At 42.3% G+C, this 15,287-nt stretch overlaps 1 non-coding gene and 1 pseudogene across 1 annotated transcript; both read right to left on the minus strand.

Annotated features, from left to right (window-relative positions):
- Positions 1 to 2,557: 2,557 nt before the first annotated feature.
- On the minus strand, positions 2,558 to 2,664 carry LOC113923950. Its single transcript, XR_003520461.1, has one exon. It is a non-coding gene; the product is annotated as a U6 spliceosomal RNA (small nuclear RNA).
- A 3,480-nt stretch (positions 2,665 to 6,144) lies between these two features.
- Positions 6,145 to 7,672, minus strand: LOC113920573 (annotated as a pseudogene).
- Between the last annotated feature and the right edge of the window lie 7,615 nt (positions 7,673 to 15,287).

Here is a 15,287-nt window from a genome sequence, read left to right on the forward strand (position 1 = left end):
GGTTAGATTTTAGTTCTTTTATTTCTCCAGAAAGGGTTTCTCTAATAACTTCCACGCTTTTTTCAAGCCCAGCTAGTATCTTTAAAGTCATGATTCTGAACTCTAGGTCCGACATCGTACTAATGTCCGTATTGAGTAGGTCCCTGGCTGACGGTACTACCTCTTGTTCTTTTTGCTGAGGTGATTTCTTTCGTCTTGTCATTTTGTCCAGAGGAGAATAGATGAATGAGAGAACAAAAGGCTAACAGGTTTACAACGTCCCCAGCAAATATACTGTATACAAATCAGAAAAGACCTGAAACCAGGGGAAAAGAAAGGGAAAGAAAGAAAAAAGAAAGAGAAAAAGAAAAAAAAAAGAAAAAAAAGATAAAAACAAAAACAAAACAATTCAAAAAAAGGCAGAATATGATCAAATATGATCAGGCTAGTGCATAGATCAGTGCTACACACTAGATTTTGGGCGTATTTTGGTCTGTTAGAAAAAGTGCCTCCTAAAATTTTAAAGGAAGAAAGACATATATGTACAAAATAAGGGTTGATACAATGAAGGGATGGAAGATGACTGTAAAGATGAAAATTATAAAAGATTTTATAAAAGGACTTGGTAAGATAAGTTGTTTGAAAAAAGAAAGAAGATTTAAGGAAAAAAAAAGGAAAAAGGGAGAGAATGTGATCAGGCAGGAGACTAGAACAAAGCCATACACTAGTGGTTTAGGGTATATTTTGATCTGTTAGAAGAAACTGTACCTCAAAATTTTAAAGAGAGAACAACTTATATATATATGCCAAAAACAAGGATAACTACTATGAAGGGATAAAATATGACTCTAAAAATGAAAAAAAAAAATGTTTTTTTTTTTTTAAAAAAGGGATTTATAAGATGTTGGTTGAAAAAGGGAAAAAGAAAAATAAAAAAAGTCAACAAAAATTAACTTTGATGAAATAATGAATCATGGTAAAAAAAAAAAAAAAAAAAGAAGCCATGAATCTATGTGCAGTATTCCCCTAGCGCTGGAGTTCTCCTATTCTCCTTGATCGATCAACTTGGTCTTGGCTTGCTGGCTGTTTGTGCTGATCTTCTGGGGGAGGGGCCTGTTGCTGTGGTTTCCAAATGTCTTTGCCGGAGGCGGAATTGCCCCGCCCTTGTCGGTCCGGGCTAAGGAAGCTGCTCCAGTTTGCTCTCAGGAGCTTTTGTTCCCTGCAAGCTCTCGGTACAGCTTTGGAGGACCAGGGCGAAAATGGCGGCCTCCCAGTCTCCGCCCGGAGGAGCCGAGAACTCGGGGCCCCACTCCTCAGTGCGCCCCCAGAGAAAAGCAGTCACTCCCGTGTCCCCGGTCTCTGGCCGCACTACGTGCTCACCCGGCCTGTGATCGAGCGTTGCTATCTCTGGCACCCGACCCCGCTCGGAGTCTCCAAACCCAGCAGATCCCTGCAGTGTGTTCCCGCACCGCTCCTCCCCGGGAAGGAAGGGGAGTCTCCCCGGATCTGCTGCTTGTTGGGTCCCTGCTGGGGGAGCCGTGCCCCGACTGGGCCGCAGATCACAGTTTGTGGCAACCCCGAGCTGAGAGCCTGCGACTCTGCTCCGTCTCTGCAGCCGGCTTCCCTGCTCCGATACCCGGGAGCTCTGCCGCACTCAGGCACCCCCGGTCTCTCTGTGACCCCAAGGGTCCTGAGACCACACTGTCCCGGGAGGATTCCACCCCCCGCTTAGCCACTGTAGCGACGTCCCTCCGCCGAGCCAATTTTTAAAAGGTCCGATTTTGTGCTCCGCGGCTCTAGCACTTGCCAGAAGCGGCCGGCGGAGGCCCCTCCCCCGCCGTCTATCCTCCCGAATATCGCCTCGGATTCACTTCTCCGCACGCCCTACCTTCCAGTAAGTGGTCGCTTCTCTGTTCAGAGAGTTGTTGCTACTCTCCTGTTCGATCTCCTGTTGAGTTCGTAGGTGTTCAGAATGGTTTGATCCCTATTCAGCTGAATTCCTGAGACCAGACAAAATCTAGGTCTCCTACTCCTCCGCCATCTTGCTCCGCCCCCAGGGTAGTTCTATTTTTAACTTTTTGAGGAAACTCCATACTATTTTCCAGAGTGGCTGCACCAGTTTGCATCCCCCCCGCAACAACAGTGCAAAAGGGTTGCCCTTTGCATCCTCGTCAACACCTGTTGTTTCCTGAGTTGTTAATTTTTTTTATTTACATTCAATTAATTAACATATAGTGTATTCTTAGTTTCAGAGGTAGAGTTCAGTGATTCATCAGTTATATATAACACCCAGTGCTCATTACATCACGTGCCCTCCTTAGTGCCCATTACCCAGCTATCCCATCCCCTACCTCCTCCCTTGTAGCAAGTCTCAGTTTGTTTCCTATGATTGAAAGTGTCTTATGGTTTGTCTCCCTCTCTGGTTTTGTCTTGTTTCATTTTTCCCCTCCCTTCTCCTATGCTCCTGTTTTGTTTCTTAAATTCCACATATGTGTGAAATCATGTGATGATTGTCTTTCTCTGATTGACTTATTTCGCTTAGTATATTACTCTCTAGTTCCATCCACATCATTACAAAAAAAATACGGAATGCTTCATGAATTTTCATGTTATCTTTGTGCAGGGGCCATGCTAATCTTCTCGGTTTCATTCCAATTTTAGTATATGTGCTGCTGAAGTGAGCACCTGAATTGTTAATTTTAGCCCTTTTGACAGATCTGAGACGGTATCTCATTGTCGTTTTGATTTGTATTTCCCTGTTGAGTGATGTTGAGCATTTTTTCATGTTAGGCACATTTGTATGTCTTCTTTGCAGAAATGTCTGTTCATGTGTTCTGCCCATTTGTTAACTGGGTTATTTTTTGGGTGTTGATTTTGTTGAGTTCTGGATACTAGCCCTTTATCTGATATGTCATTTGCAAATATATTCTCCCATTCTGTCAGTTGCCTTTTAGTTTTGTTTAGTGTTTTCTTTGCTATGCAGAAGCTTTTTATCTTGACGTGCTCCCAGTAGTCTATTTTTGCTTTTGTTTCTGGAGATGTGTCTAGTAAGAAGTTGCTGTGGCAGGGATCAAAGAGGTTGCTGCCTGTTTTCTACTCTAGGATTTTGATGGTTTCCTGTGTCACATTAGGTCTTTCACCCATTTTGAGTTTATTTTTGTGTGTGGTGTAAGAAAGTGGTCCCATTTCATTCTTCTGCATGTCACTGTTCAAATTTCCCAACACCATTTGTTGAAGAGACTGTTTTTTTCCTGTTGGATATTCTTTCCTGTTTTGTCGAAGATTAGTTGACCACAGAGTTCAGGGTCCATTTCTGGGCTCTCTATTCTGTTCCACTGATCTATGTGTCTGTTTTTGAGCCAGTACCATACTGTCTTGATGATTATAGCTTTGTAATAGAGCTTGAAGTCCAGAATTGTGATGCCTTCCACTTTGCTTTTCTTTTTCAACTTTGGCTATTTGAGGTCTTTTCTGGTTCTATACAAGTTTTAGGATTGTTTGTTTTAGTTCTGTGAAAAAATGCTGGTGTTATTTTGATCGGGATTGCATTGAATGTGTAGGTTGCTTTGAGAAATATAGACATTTTAACAATATTTGTTCTTCCAATCCATGAGCATGGAAATTTTTCCATTTCTTTGTGTCTTCTTCAATTTCTTTCATAAGTATTCTATACTTTTCAGCATACAGATCCTTTATCTCTTTGGTTAGGTTTATTCCTAGGCATCTTATGGGTTTTGGTGCAATTGTAAATGGGATCTATTCCTTGATTTCTCTTTCTGCTGCCTCATTATTGGTGTATAGAAATGCAACAAATTTCTGTATGTTGATTTTACATCCTGGGACTTTGCTGAATTCATGTATCAGTTTTTGGTGGAGTCTTTCAGGTTTTCTATATAGAGTATCATGTTGTCTGCAAAGAGTGAAAGTTTGACTTCCTCCTTACCAATTTGGATGCCTTTTATTTCTCTTTGTTTTCTGATTGCAGAGGCTAGGACTTCCAGTACTATGTTGAACAACAGTGGTGAGAGTGGACATCCTGTTGTGTTCCTGATCTTAGGGGAAAATTCTCAGTTTTTCCCATTGAAGATGATACTAGCTGTGGGTCTTTCATATATGGCCTTTATGATGTTGAGATATGTTCCTTCTATCCCTACTTTCTTGAGAATATTTATCAAGAAAGGATGCTGTATTTTGTTAAATGTTTTTTCTGCATCTGTTGAGAGGATCATAGGGTTCTTATCTTTTTTTTTTTTTGCAAAACAATCGGAAAACATTTATTATACTGAAATGTACGCATCCTACTATTAAAAAAACAAAGTAACAAATTTGCTGGTGCCATAATTTAACCTGCTTCACTGGGACAGACTAATGTTCAATGCTGCTTGGTACAATTTCAAGTCTGATGACTTTTAAGTGTTTTTAACCCCACTTCTAAAACCTGATGAGGAATTCAAAATAGCACACAGCCTTAAATGACATTTATTGTTCCATATACCCTGAGACTCAAAAAGGAATGCTAAACAGACAAGCAAAACTCTGAAACAAGAGATATGCTCACTTTTTTCCCAAGTGATTGGTAACAGAAAACGTGTTCATATGAAAGCAAAGGGGGATGACAGAAAGGAAAAGTTCCTCTGCTTTTAGGGCCTATAGGAGTTACAGATATTTTCAAACTGAAGATGAAAATATTTAGAGACTGGGCTTCTCTGTATCCAATAACCCTTTAAGAATAAAACACAGAAGGTCAAAGCTTTTACCCACTGAACTAGTCTGTCTTCTGGGAGATTTCAATGCCCAAATTACTCATTCCTATTTCTGCCAGAACAAAGATAAGATTCAAATAACACATTCCGAACCAAGACAGCTGCGTAACTGGTCAGAGATGCTATAGTTAAAGGGGAACTGAAGTTTAAAGAACTGGTCTGCTACACCACAGGCCTCACAGATGCTTGCTGGTGCACGTGGGGAAGGCTCTGGGAAGAGGGAAGTGAAAAGACAGGAAAATTGCAAAAGCAGTGGACTCCCTTTGAGAAGTGTACTGGCAGACAAGCATTTGGTTTTGTGGAAGAGGCACACTTTTTATAGAAAAAGAAGCAATTATGTGGTGTATAAGAAAGCCTCTCAATCACCAAAATATTTACCCATGATTATACTAAAGCTCCTATATTTCAGAAGTGTGAGAATTTTTATAGTACAATTTAGTGTTTCATTTATGACATCTCATTTGCCATGAATAATTTCAACTTGCTGATAACAAAGACCCCTTAAGCACATCAGAAATGACCCTACATTTCCCCCTACCTAGGTCACCTGTTTCCATTGTCTGGGACAGGGCTTTAAAAATGTTTAAGAATAGGATGGTGCCGGGTGGGGAGGGACAGAGAAAGGGAGGAATACCACATGAGTTTAAAAGGCAAGGGGATTCAAAAATGAAAATCAGAAACAAAATGCTAAAAATGGAAGCAGAAGCAAAAGGTTTTTCAATAAATCTGGGACAAAGCAAAATCACAAAAGTCTTGGTACCTATTAGGATTTACACTGATCCTCTCACCAAGGTACTCTTGATAATGCAGTTTGCTTCAAGCCTGCCTTCCTGGCTTGGATCTTCCCTGATCTGGCACAAGCCCGTCACACACACCCTTAGACATGATTTCTTCCGAGAAGGGGCCAAGCCTCTTACCTGACCCGGGATCACGATCTCGGCACATCGCACCTGCAGATAGATTCCGTGCGGCTCCATGACAGTACTGTCCCCCACCCCCGCTCTGGGGCAGCATAAGGTTCAGGCCATAAAAGCCAAGTTGGCACAGAAAGGTAAATGCCCACAGTACGTTTTTACATTCATTTCCAAACCGCATACAGTGTAAAAAGACAGCAAAGCCTGCTTCTAGGAACTGTATCTACTGGCCTCTGCCAGAGAAGCAGGCAGCCCTGCCAGCAAGTGACCCCCAGAGCCGCACGCGCTGTCCCGACGTGCTCACGCTCACGAGGATGCTTGGCTATGGCAGTCATAGTGAGGAGATTCGCCTCTCATACAGCTCATTAGAAAGGTCATCTTGTGTTTTCAATATGAAACATTTCATACGCTAAAATCCAATCCCAGGACTTCTTGGATTCAGTCTTCACACACTTTTAAGCGTGACTTTATTTGGTACTGAATATAGTTCAGACTAAGTACGACATCACTTCAAAACTATGTGCACCGTTCTCAGCTTTTACTGTGAAGAATAAAAAACAACTCTCATCTTGAAAGTTCTGAACCATCTGATCGCTAACAAGAATGTGAATACCAGTGGGCCCCTGTCTGTAGACCTGGTTAATCTGGTGGAAAGGAATATTAAACACCAATGCAAGTTTTCCAGCAACTTCTGAAGCAACCATTTCTTCCAAGTAGATTGCATGATACACGTAGGGCGTCCCACTGTCACTGTTGTCTCCGCCGCCGGCCGGCTGCTGGCCCTGCAGGGGTGGGCCGCTCTGCTGCTCCTGGCAGACGTAGATGGTTAACTGGGGCCTAACTGACCTGGACTTCAGGGAATTATAGAGCCTAATTCCTTCGGGTGCACCACAAATTTGTACTAAATCCTCCTTTATCAGTTTTAGTAAGTTGGCACCTGAAAAATTGGAAAACAGTCTCGTGTAGGAAGAGAATCTGTTTTTGAGCAGCCATTGTTGTGTTTCCTGGATCGTGGCTGAAGGTTGAAGTTGTTCACTGGAGGCCTATGAAACTCCATCTCCCTGATGGTCTGGGGAAGAATTGCTGTCGGGGACGCTGCAGGTGCCCTGCTGTGGGGACGTGAAGGCAGGCGCTGTGGAAGGGCTGCTATTCGTAGGCTGTGGGGGTATCGGGCCATGGAGAACACTCGGTGAGGATGGTGGTGTCGTAGGATGGCTGGTACTTTTCTTGTGAGCCGTTCTCTTCTCCATCTTCTCTCGGTCCGTTTTTTGTTTCCTGTCTGCACCTTTAGGCTTAAACACTTTGATTTGGCAGCTAGCTGAGTGGAGATGATCCGCGTACTCTCTGTTCTCATTCTGCTTAAAGGTGTCAACCTGAATCCTAAAAGGCATCCCCTTTTCACCTCCGTGCTTCCGGGGAGTAAACTGTGCTGATGCAGTGCACCTGAATGAAAGCAGATGTGAGCTTTGCAGGGTCCCACAGAAATTCAACTGCATTTAACTGGCATGGATTTGTCCTTGTGCCAATTATTCCCACAGACATTGGAATATCTAAATCGAGAAGTCTGTCTTCTGGATGATTCCACTTCCAGCCTTCAAGTTGCTGATGCTCTGTATATTGTAGCCGTCTGTCATGGAATACAACTCTTAAGATGCTCTTTACCAATTTTCCAGTGATCTTAGGCATATCTCCCATTTTCCAGTTATCCAGCATCCGCATTTCATAAGACTGACCTTGGTTCAAGTGAGAGTCTCATCGTGCAGTTTTACTGCTGGCGAGGTGGCAGCGTACATCACATATTGAAAGGGTGAGTGTTTAGTCTCACCGTCCAATGGAAGGCTGGAATCTTCCTGCTTAAAAATGGGCAATGCCAAGACATCGCTCATGCTGTAGGCGCTGGAACCCAGCTCCTGCCCGATGCCCGAGAGGCTGGCGTCGAAGTCGTGCACCACCCCGGACTCGATCACCTCGTCCATCTTGAGCACCCAGGCCATCTTCTGGCCTCGCCGCCGCCCGGCGCGGCCTCCGCGAGCAGGTGACCGGGCCGAAGCTCTGCGGGCGCGCCCTGGGGGAGGGCGCGGGTGAAGCCTCCGGCGGCGCGGCAGATGGTCACCAGGTGGCCCGGGCGGCGGCCGGGACGAGAGCGTGTGGGGCCCCGCAAGCATGGCACCGCGAGCCCGACGAGCAGCTGCAGCAGGAGCGGCCCGGCAGCCTGCAGCGCCTCCCTCCCGCGGGCGCTGGCCCCGCGTCTCATGCTGCCGCCGCCGCCCACCCTCTGCGCCGCTAGTGCTGCAGCCGCCGCCGCCCGCCCGGCCCCGGAGTCCCCGGCCACATCCTCCCTGGCACTGCGCGGAGGCGGGAGCTCAGCCCGGCCGTCACCCCATCCCCGGTCTCGATGGTCCTCGGCCCACCTGCCCAGGTACTAAGGCCCTGCCACCCTGGCCAACCCCGCCACCGCCGCTCCGCGGGCCTGGACGCAGGGTCCTATACGACTGCGGCCTGAGCTCTCCCGCAGCTTCCGCCTCCTCTGACCCCACCCCGGCTCCACCAGCACCCCGGCTTTTGCCCCCGGCCTGCCTGCCCCGCTACGACCGGCGCTTTGGGGAACTCCTATCCTTTTTCTTTTTTTTAATTAATATAGTGTATCAGGTTGATTGATTTGCAGGTATTGAACCACCCCTGCAGCCCCGGAATAAATCCTGCTTGATCATGGTGAGTAATCCTTTTAATGAACTGTTGGAATCCATTAGCTGGAATCTTGTTGAGAATTTTTGCATCCATGTTCATCACGGATATTGGTCTATAATAATCCTTTGTAGTGGGGGTCTTTGGTTTTATAATCAAGGTAATGCTGGCCTTGTAAAATGAGTTTGGAAGTTTTCCTTCCATTTCTATTTTTTGGAACAACTTCAGAAGAATAGGTATTAATTCTTCTTTAAATGTTTGGTAGATTTCCCTGGGAAGCCATTAGCCGTCCACTCTTGTTTGTTGGGAGATTTTTGATTACTGATTCAATTTCTATGCTGGTTATGGCTCTGCTCAAATTTTCTATTTCTTCCTCTTTCAGTTTTAGTAGTTTAAATGTTTCTAGGAATTTATCCATTTCTTCCAGATTGCCCAGTTTGTTGTCATATAATTACTTTTAATATTCTCTTATAATCATTAGTATTTCTGCAGTGTTGGTTGTGATCTCTCCCCTTTAATTCATGATTTTATTTATTTGGGTTCTTCTTTCTTTTTGGTAAGTCTGGTTAGGGGTTTATCAATTTTGTTAATTCTTTCAAAGAACCAGTTTCTAGTTTCATTGATTTGTTCTACTTTTTTTTTTAATTTCTGTATCATTTATTTCTGCTCCAATCTTAATTATTTCCCTTCTCTGCTGGTTTTAGGCTTTATTTCCTCTTCTTTTTCCAGCTCCTTTAGGTGTAAGGTTAGAGTGTGTATTTGAAATTTTTGCTTCTTGAGGAAGGCCTGTATTGTTATATGCTTCCCTCCTATTACTGTCTTGCTGAGTCCCAAATGTTTTGGACTGTCATGTTTTCATTTTCATTTGTTTCCATGTATTTTTTGAAATTTCTTCTCTAATTTTCTGGTTTGCCCATTCATTTTTAGTAGGATGTTTTTAACGTCCATGTATTTGTGGTCTCTGCAATTTTTTCTTGTGGCTAACTTCAAGGTTCATAGTGTTGTGGTCTGAAAATATGCATGGTATTATCTCAATCTTTTCGTATGGGTTGAGGCAGGATTTGTGACTGATTTGTGACTGGTATGTGATCTATTCTGGAGAATGTTCCATGTGCACTCAAAAAGAATGTATCTTTTGCTGCCTTAGGATGAAATGCTCTGAATATATCTATTAAATACATCTGGTCCAGTGTGTGATTTAAAGTCATTGGTTTCGGGGCGAGGAGCAAGATGGCGGAGGAGTAGGAGACCTAAATTTCGTCTGGTCCCAGGAATTCAGCTAGATAGCTCTCAAACCATTCTGAACACCTACAACCTCAATAGGAGATCAAAGAAAAGAATAGCAGCAACTCCCTGAACAGAAAAGCGACCACTTTCTGGAAAGTAGGATGGGCAGAGAAGTGAATCCGAGGCAATATTCGGGAAGATAGATGGCAAGGGAGGGGGCCTCCGTCAGCCGCTACTGGCAAGTGATAGAGAGCAGAGCACAAAATAGGAACTTTTAGACATCTGCTGCGCTGAGGGATGTCACTCCAGAGGCTAAGCAGGGTGTGGAACCCTCAATGCGACAGTGTGGTCTCGGGACCCTTGGGGTCACAGGAAGACCAGGGGTGCCTGAGTGTGACAGAGCTCCCAGGTATTGGAACAGGGAAGCCGGCTGCAGAGACAGAGCAGAAGAGTGGGCTCTCAGGTCAGGGTTGCCACAAACCATGATCCAGGGCACATTCGGGCCACTGCTCTTCCAGCAGGGACCCAATAAGTGGCAGACCCAGGAGACTCCCCTTCCTCCCCCGGGAGGAGCGGCATGGGAGCACACCACAGGGATCTGCTGGGTTTGGAGATGCCAGACGGGGTCAGGTGCAAGAGATAGAAATGCTTGGTCACAGGCTGGGTGAGCACGGTGAGCAGCCAGAGGCCAGGGAGAGGGTAGTGATTGACTGCTTTTCTCTGGAAGTGCACTGAGGAGTGGGGCCCCAAGTTCTCAGCTCCTCTGGGGCAGAGATCAGGAGGCCGCCATTTTCACTCTCGTCCTCCAAGCTGTACAGAAAGCATGCATGCAGGGAAGAAAAGCTCCAGAGAGCAAACCCGAGCAGATTACTTAGCCCGGCCCCAGCAAAGGTGGGGCAATTCCAAAGACATTTGAGAGCCATGCAATAGGCGCCTCCCCCAGAAGAACAGCAAGAAGAGCCAGCCAAGACCAAGTTTACCAATCAATGAGAATGGCAAAACTCCAGTGCTAGGGGAATATAGCATATAGAATTCATGGATTTCCCCCCCCCCCCGATTCTTTAGTCTTTCAAAGTTAATTTTTTAAATTTTCTTTCCTTTTCTTTTTCTTTTTTTTTTGAATTTTTCTTTTTCCCTTTTTGAACCAACATCTTATAAATCCCTTTTTTAAAAATCTTTTTTATTTTTCAAGTTTAAAGTCATATTCTATCCCTACATAGTAGTTAACTTTATTTTTGTTATATATATAAGTTGTTCTCTCTTTAAAATTTTGGGATACAGTTTCTTCTAACAGACCAAAATATACCCTAAATCTCTAGTGTATGGCTTTGTTCTCGTCTCCTGCCTGATCACAGTCTCTCCCCCTTTTTTTTTAATTCCTCTTCTTTCTTTTTACAATCAACTTTTTATCTTATCAATTCCTTTTCTAAAATCCTTTATAATTTTCATCTTTACAATCATATTCCATCACTTCATTGTATTTACCCTTATTTTTCTACATATATAAGTTTTACTTTCTTCAAAATTTTGGGAGGCACTTTCTTCTAACAGACTAAAATACACCCAAAATCTAGTGTGTGGTGCTGATTTATGCACCACCCTGATCATATTTGAACATATTCTTTTTTTTTTATCTTTTTATTTTTTCTTTCTTTCCCTTTCTTTTCTCCCAGTTTCAGGTCTCTTCAGATTTGTTAGTGTATATTTTTCAGGGGTTGTAATTACGCTGTTAGCATTTTGTTCTCTCATTCATCTATTGTCCTGTGGACAAAATGACAAGACAGAAAAAATAACCTCAAAAAAAAAAAAACAAGAGTCAGTACCGACTGCCAGGGACCTAATCAATATGGACATTAGTAAGATGTCTGAACTAGAATTCAGAATGATGATTTTAAAGATACTAGCTGGGATTGAAAAAAGCATGGAAGGTATTAGAGAAACCCTCTCTGGAGAAATAAAAGAACTAAAATCTAACCAAGTTGAAATCAAAAAGGCTATTAATGAGGTGCAATTAAAAATGGAGGCTCTATATGCTAGGATAAATGAGGCAGAAGAGAGAATTAGTGATATAGAAGACCAAATGATGGAAAATAAAGAAGCTGAGAAAAAGAGATAAACAACTACTGGATCATTAGGGCAGAATTCTAGAGATAAGTGATACCATAAGATGAAACAATATTAGAATAATTGGGATCCCAGAAGAAGAAGAAAGAGAGACAGGGGCAGAAGATATATAGGAGCAAATTATAGCAGAGAACTTCCCTAATTGGGGAAGGAAACAGGCATCAAAATCCAGGAGGCACAGAGAACCCCCCCCTCAAAATCAATAAAAATAGGTCAACACCCTGATATCTAATAGTAAAACTTACGAGTCTCAGAGACAAAGAGAAAATCCTGAAAGCAGCTTAGGACAAGAGATCTGTAACTTACAATGGTAGAAATATTTGATTGGCAAAGGACCTATCCACAGAGACCTTGCAGGACAGAAAGGACTGGCATGATCTATTCAGAGCACTAAATGAGAAAAATATGCACCCAAGAATACTATATCCAGCTAAGCTGTCATTGAAAATAGAAGGAAAGAGAAAAAGCTTCCAGGACAAACAAAAATAAAGGAACTTGCAAGCACGAAACCAGACCTACAAGAAATATTGAAAGGGATCCTCTAAGCCAAGAGGGAGCCTAAAAGTAACATCAACCAGAAAGAAACACAGACAATATACAGTAACAGTCACCTTACAGGCAATATAATGGCACTACATTCAAAACTTTCAAGAGTAACCCTGAATGTAAATGGGTTAAATGCCCCAATGAAAAGACACAGGCTATCAGATTGGATTAAAAAACAAGACCCATCCATATGCTGTCTGCAAGAGACTCATTTAAGACTCAAAGACACCCCGAGATTGAGTGAGTGGTGGAAAACCATTTTCCATGCTAATGTACAACAAAAGAAAGCTGGGGTGGCAATCCTTATATCAGACAAATCAGATTTTAAACCAAAGACTGTAATAAGAGATGAGGAGGGACACTATAACCTACTTAAAGGGTCTATCCAACAAGAAGATCTAACAATTGTAAATATCTATGTCCCTGATATGGGAGCAGCCAATTATATAAGCCAATTAATAACAAAAGCAAAGAAACACATCGACAACAATACAATAATAGTAGGGGACTTTAACAACCCACTGACTGAAATGGACAGACCATCTAAGCAAAAGATCAACAAGGAAATAAAGACTTTAAATGACACATTGGACCAAATGGGCTTCATAGATATATTCAGAACATTCCATCCCAAAGCAACAGAATACATATTCTTCTCTAATGCCCATGGAATATTCTCCAGCATAGATCACATCCTAGGTCACAAATCAGCTCTCAACTGGTACCAAAAGATTGGGATCATTCCCTGCATATTTTCAGACCACAGTGCTTGGAAACTAGAACTCAATCACAAGAGGAAAGTCGGAAAGAACTCAAATACATGGAGGCTAAGGAGCATCCTACTAAAGAATGAATAGGTCAACCAGGAAGTTAAAGAAGAATTTTAAAAAATCATGAAAACAAATGAAAATGAAAACACAACTGTTCAAAATTTTAGGGTTGCAGCCAAGGCAGTCCTAAGAGGAAACTATATAGCAATACAAGCCTTTCTCAAGAAATAAGAAAGGTCTCAAAGACACAACCTAACCCTACACCTAAAGGAGCTGGAGAAAGAACAGCAAATAAAGCCTAAAGCCAGCAGGAGAAGAGAAATAATAAAGATCAGAGCAGAAATCAATGAAATAGAAACCAAAAGAACAGTAGAACAGATCCATGAAACTAGGAGCTGGTTCTTTGAAAGAATTAACAAGATTGATAAACCCCTGGCCAGACTGATCAAAAAGAAAAGAGAAAGGACCCAAATCAACAAAATCATGAATGAAAGAGGAGAGATCACAGCCAACATAAAAGAAATGCAGACAATTATAAGAACATATTATGAGCAACGGTATGCCAGCAAATTAGAATATCTGAAAGAAATGAATGCATTCCTAGAGATGTATAAACTACCGAAACTGAACCAGGAAGAAACAGAAAACCTGAACAGACCTATAACCACTAAGGAAATTGAAGCAGTCATCAAAAATCTCCCAACAAACAAAAGCCCAGGGCCAGACGACTTCCCAGCGTAATTCTCCCAAACACTTAAAGAAGAACTAATACCTATTCTTCTGAAACTTCCAAAAAAATAGAAATGGAAGGAAAACTTCCAAACTTGTTTTAAGAGGCCACCATTACCTTCATTCCCCAAACCAGACAAAGACCACATCAAAAAGGAGAATTACAGACCAATATCCTTAATGAACATGGTTGCAAAAATTCTCACCAAAATACTAGCTAGTAGGATCCAACAGTACATTAAGGATTATTCACCATGACCAAGTGCGATTTATCCCTGGGCTGCAAGTTTAGTTCAACAACCGCAAATTAATCAATGTGATACAATACATAAATAAAAGAAAGAACAAGAACCATATGATCCTCTCAATAGATGCAGAAAAAGCACTTGACAAAGTATAGCATCCTTTATGATCAAAACTCTTCTGAGTATAGGGATAGAGGGTACATACCTCAATATCAAAAAGCCGTCTATGAAAAACCCACACTGAATATCATTCTCAATGGGGAAAAACTGAGAGCTTTCCCCCTAAGGTCAAGAACACGTCAGGAATGTCCACTCTCAGCACTGTTTTCATCATAGTATTACAAGTCCTAGCCACAGCAATCCAACAAAAAAAGAAATAATAGGCATCCGAATTGGCAAAGAAGAAGTCAAACTCTCACTCTTTGCAGATATGATACCTTATGTGGAAAACCCAAAAGACTCCACCCCAAAACTGCTAGAACTCATACAGGAATTTGGCAAAGTGACAGGATATAAAATCAGTCCACAGAAATCAGTGGCATTCCTATACACCAACAACAAGACAGAAGAAAGAGAAATTAAGGAGTTGATCCCATTTACAATTGCACCCAAAACCCTAAGATACCTAGGAATAAATCTAACCAAAGAGGCAAAGGATCTCTATTCAGAAAACTATAAAATACTAATGAAAGAAATTGAGGAAGACATGAGGAAATGGAAAAATGTTCCATGCTCATGGATTGGAAGAACAAATATTGTGAAGATGTCAATGCTACCTAGAGCAATCTACACATTTAATGCAATCCCTATCAAAATAGCATCCACTTTTTTCGAAGAAATGGAACAAATAATCCTAAAATTTGTATGGAACCAAAAAGAACCCGTATAGCCAGAGAAATGTTGAAAAAGAAAAGCAAAGCTGGTGGCATCACAATTCTGGACTTCCAGCTCTATTACAAAGCTGTCATCATCAAGACAGTGTGGTAGTGGCACAAAAACAGACACATAGATCAATGGAACAGAATAGAGAGCCCAGAAATGGACCCTCAACTCTATGGTCAACTCATCTTTGACAAAGCAGGAAAGAATGTCCAATGGAAAAAAGACAGTCTCTTCAACAAATGGTGTTGGGAAAATTGGACAGCCATATGCAAAAGAATGAAACTGGACCATTTTCTTACAGCACAGACAAAAATAGACTGAAAATGGTTGAAAGACCTCAATGTGAGATAGGAGTCCATCAAAATCCTCAAGGAGAACACAAGGAGGAACCTCTTTGACCTCAACCACAGCAACTTCTCAGAA

The sequence above is a fragment of the Zalophus californianus genome, chromosome 15 (assembly GCF_009762305.2).
Source record: "Zalophus californianus isolate mZalCal1 chromosome 15, mZalCal1.pri.v2, whole genome shotgun sequence".
Classification (NCBI taxonomy): domain Eukaryota; kingdom Metazoa; phylum Chordata; class Mammalia; order Carnivora; family Otariidae; genus Zalophus; species Zalophus californianus.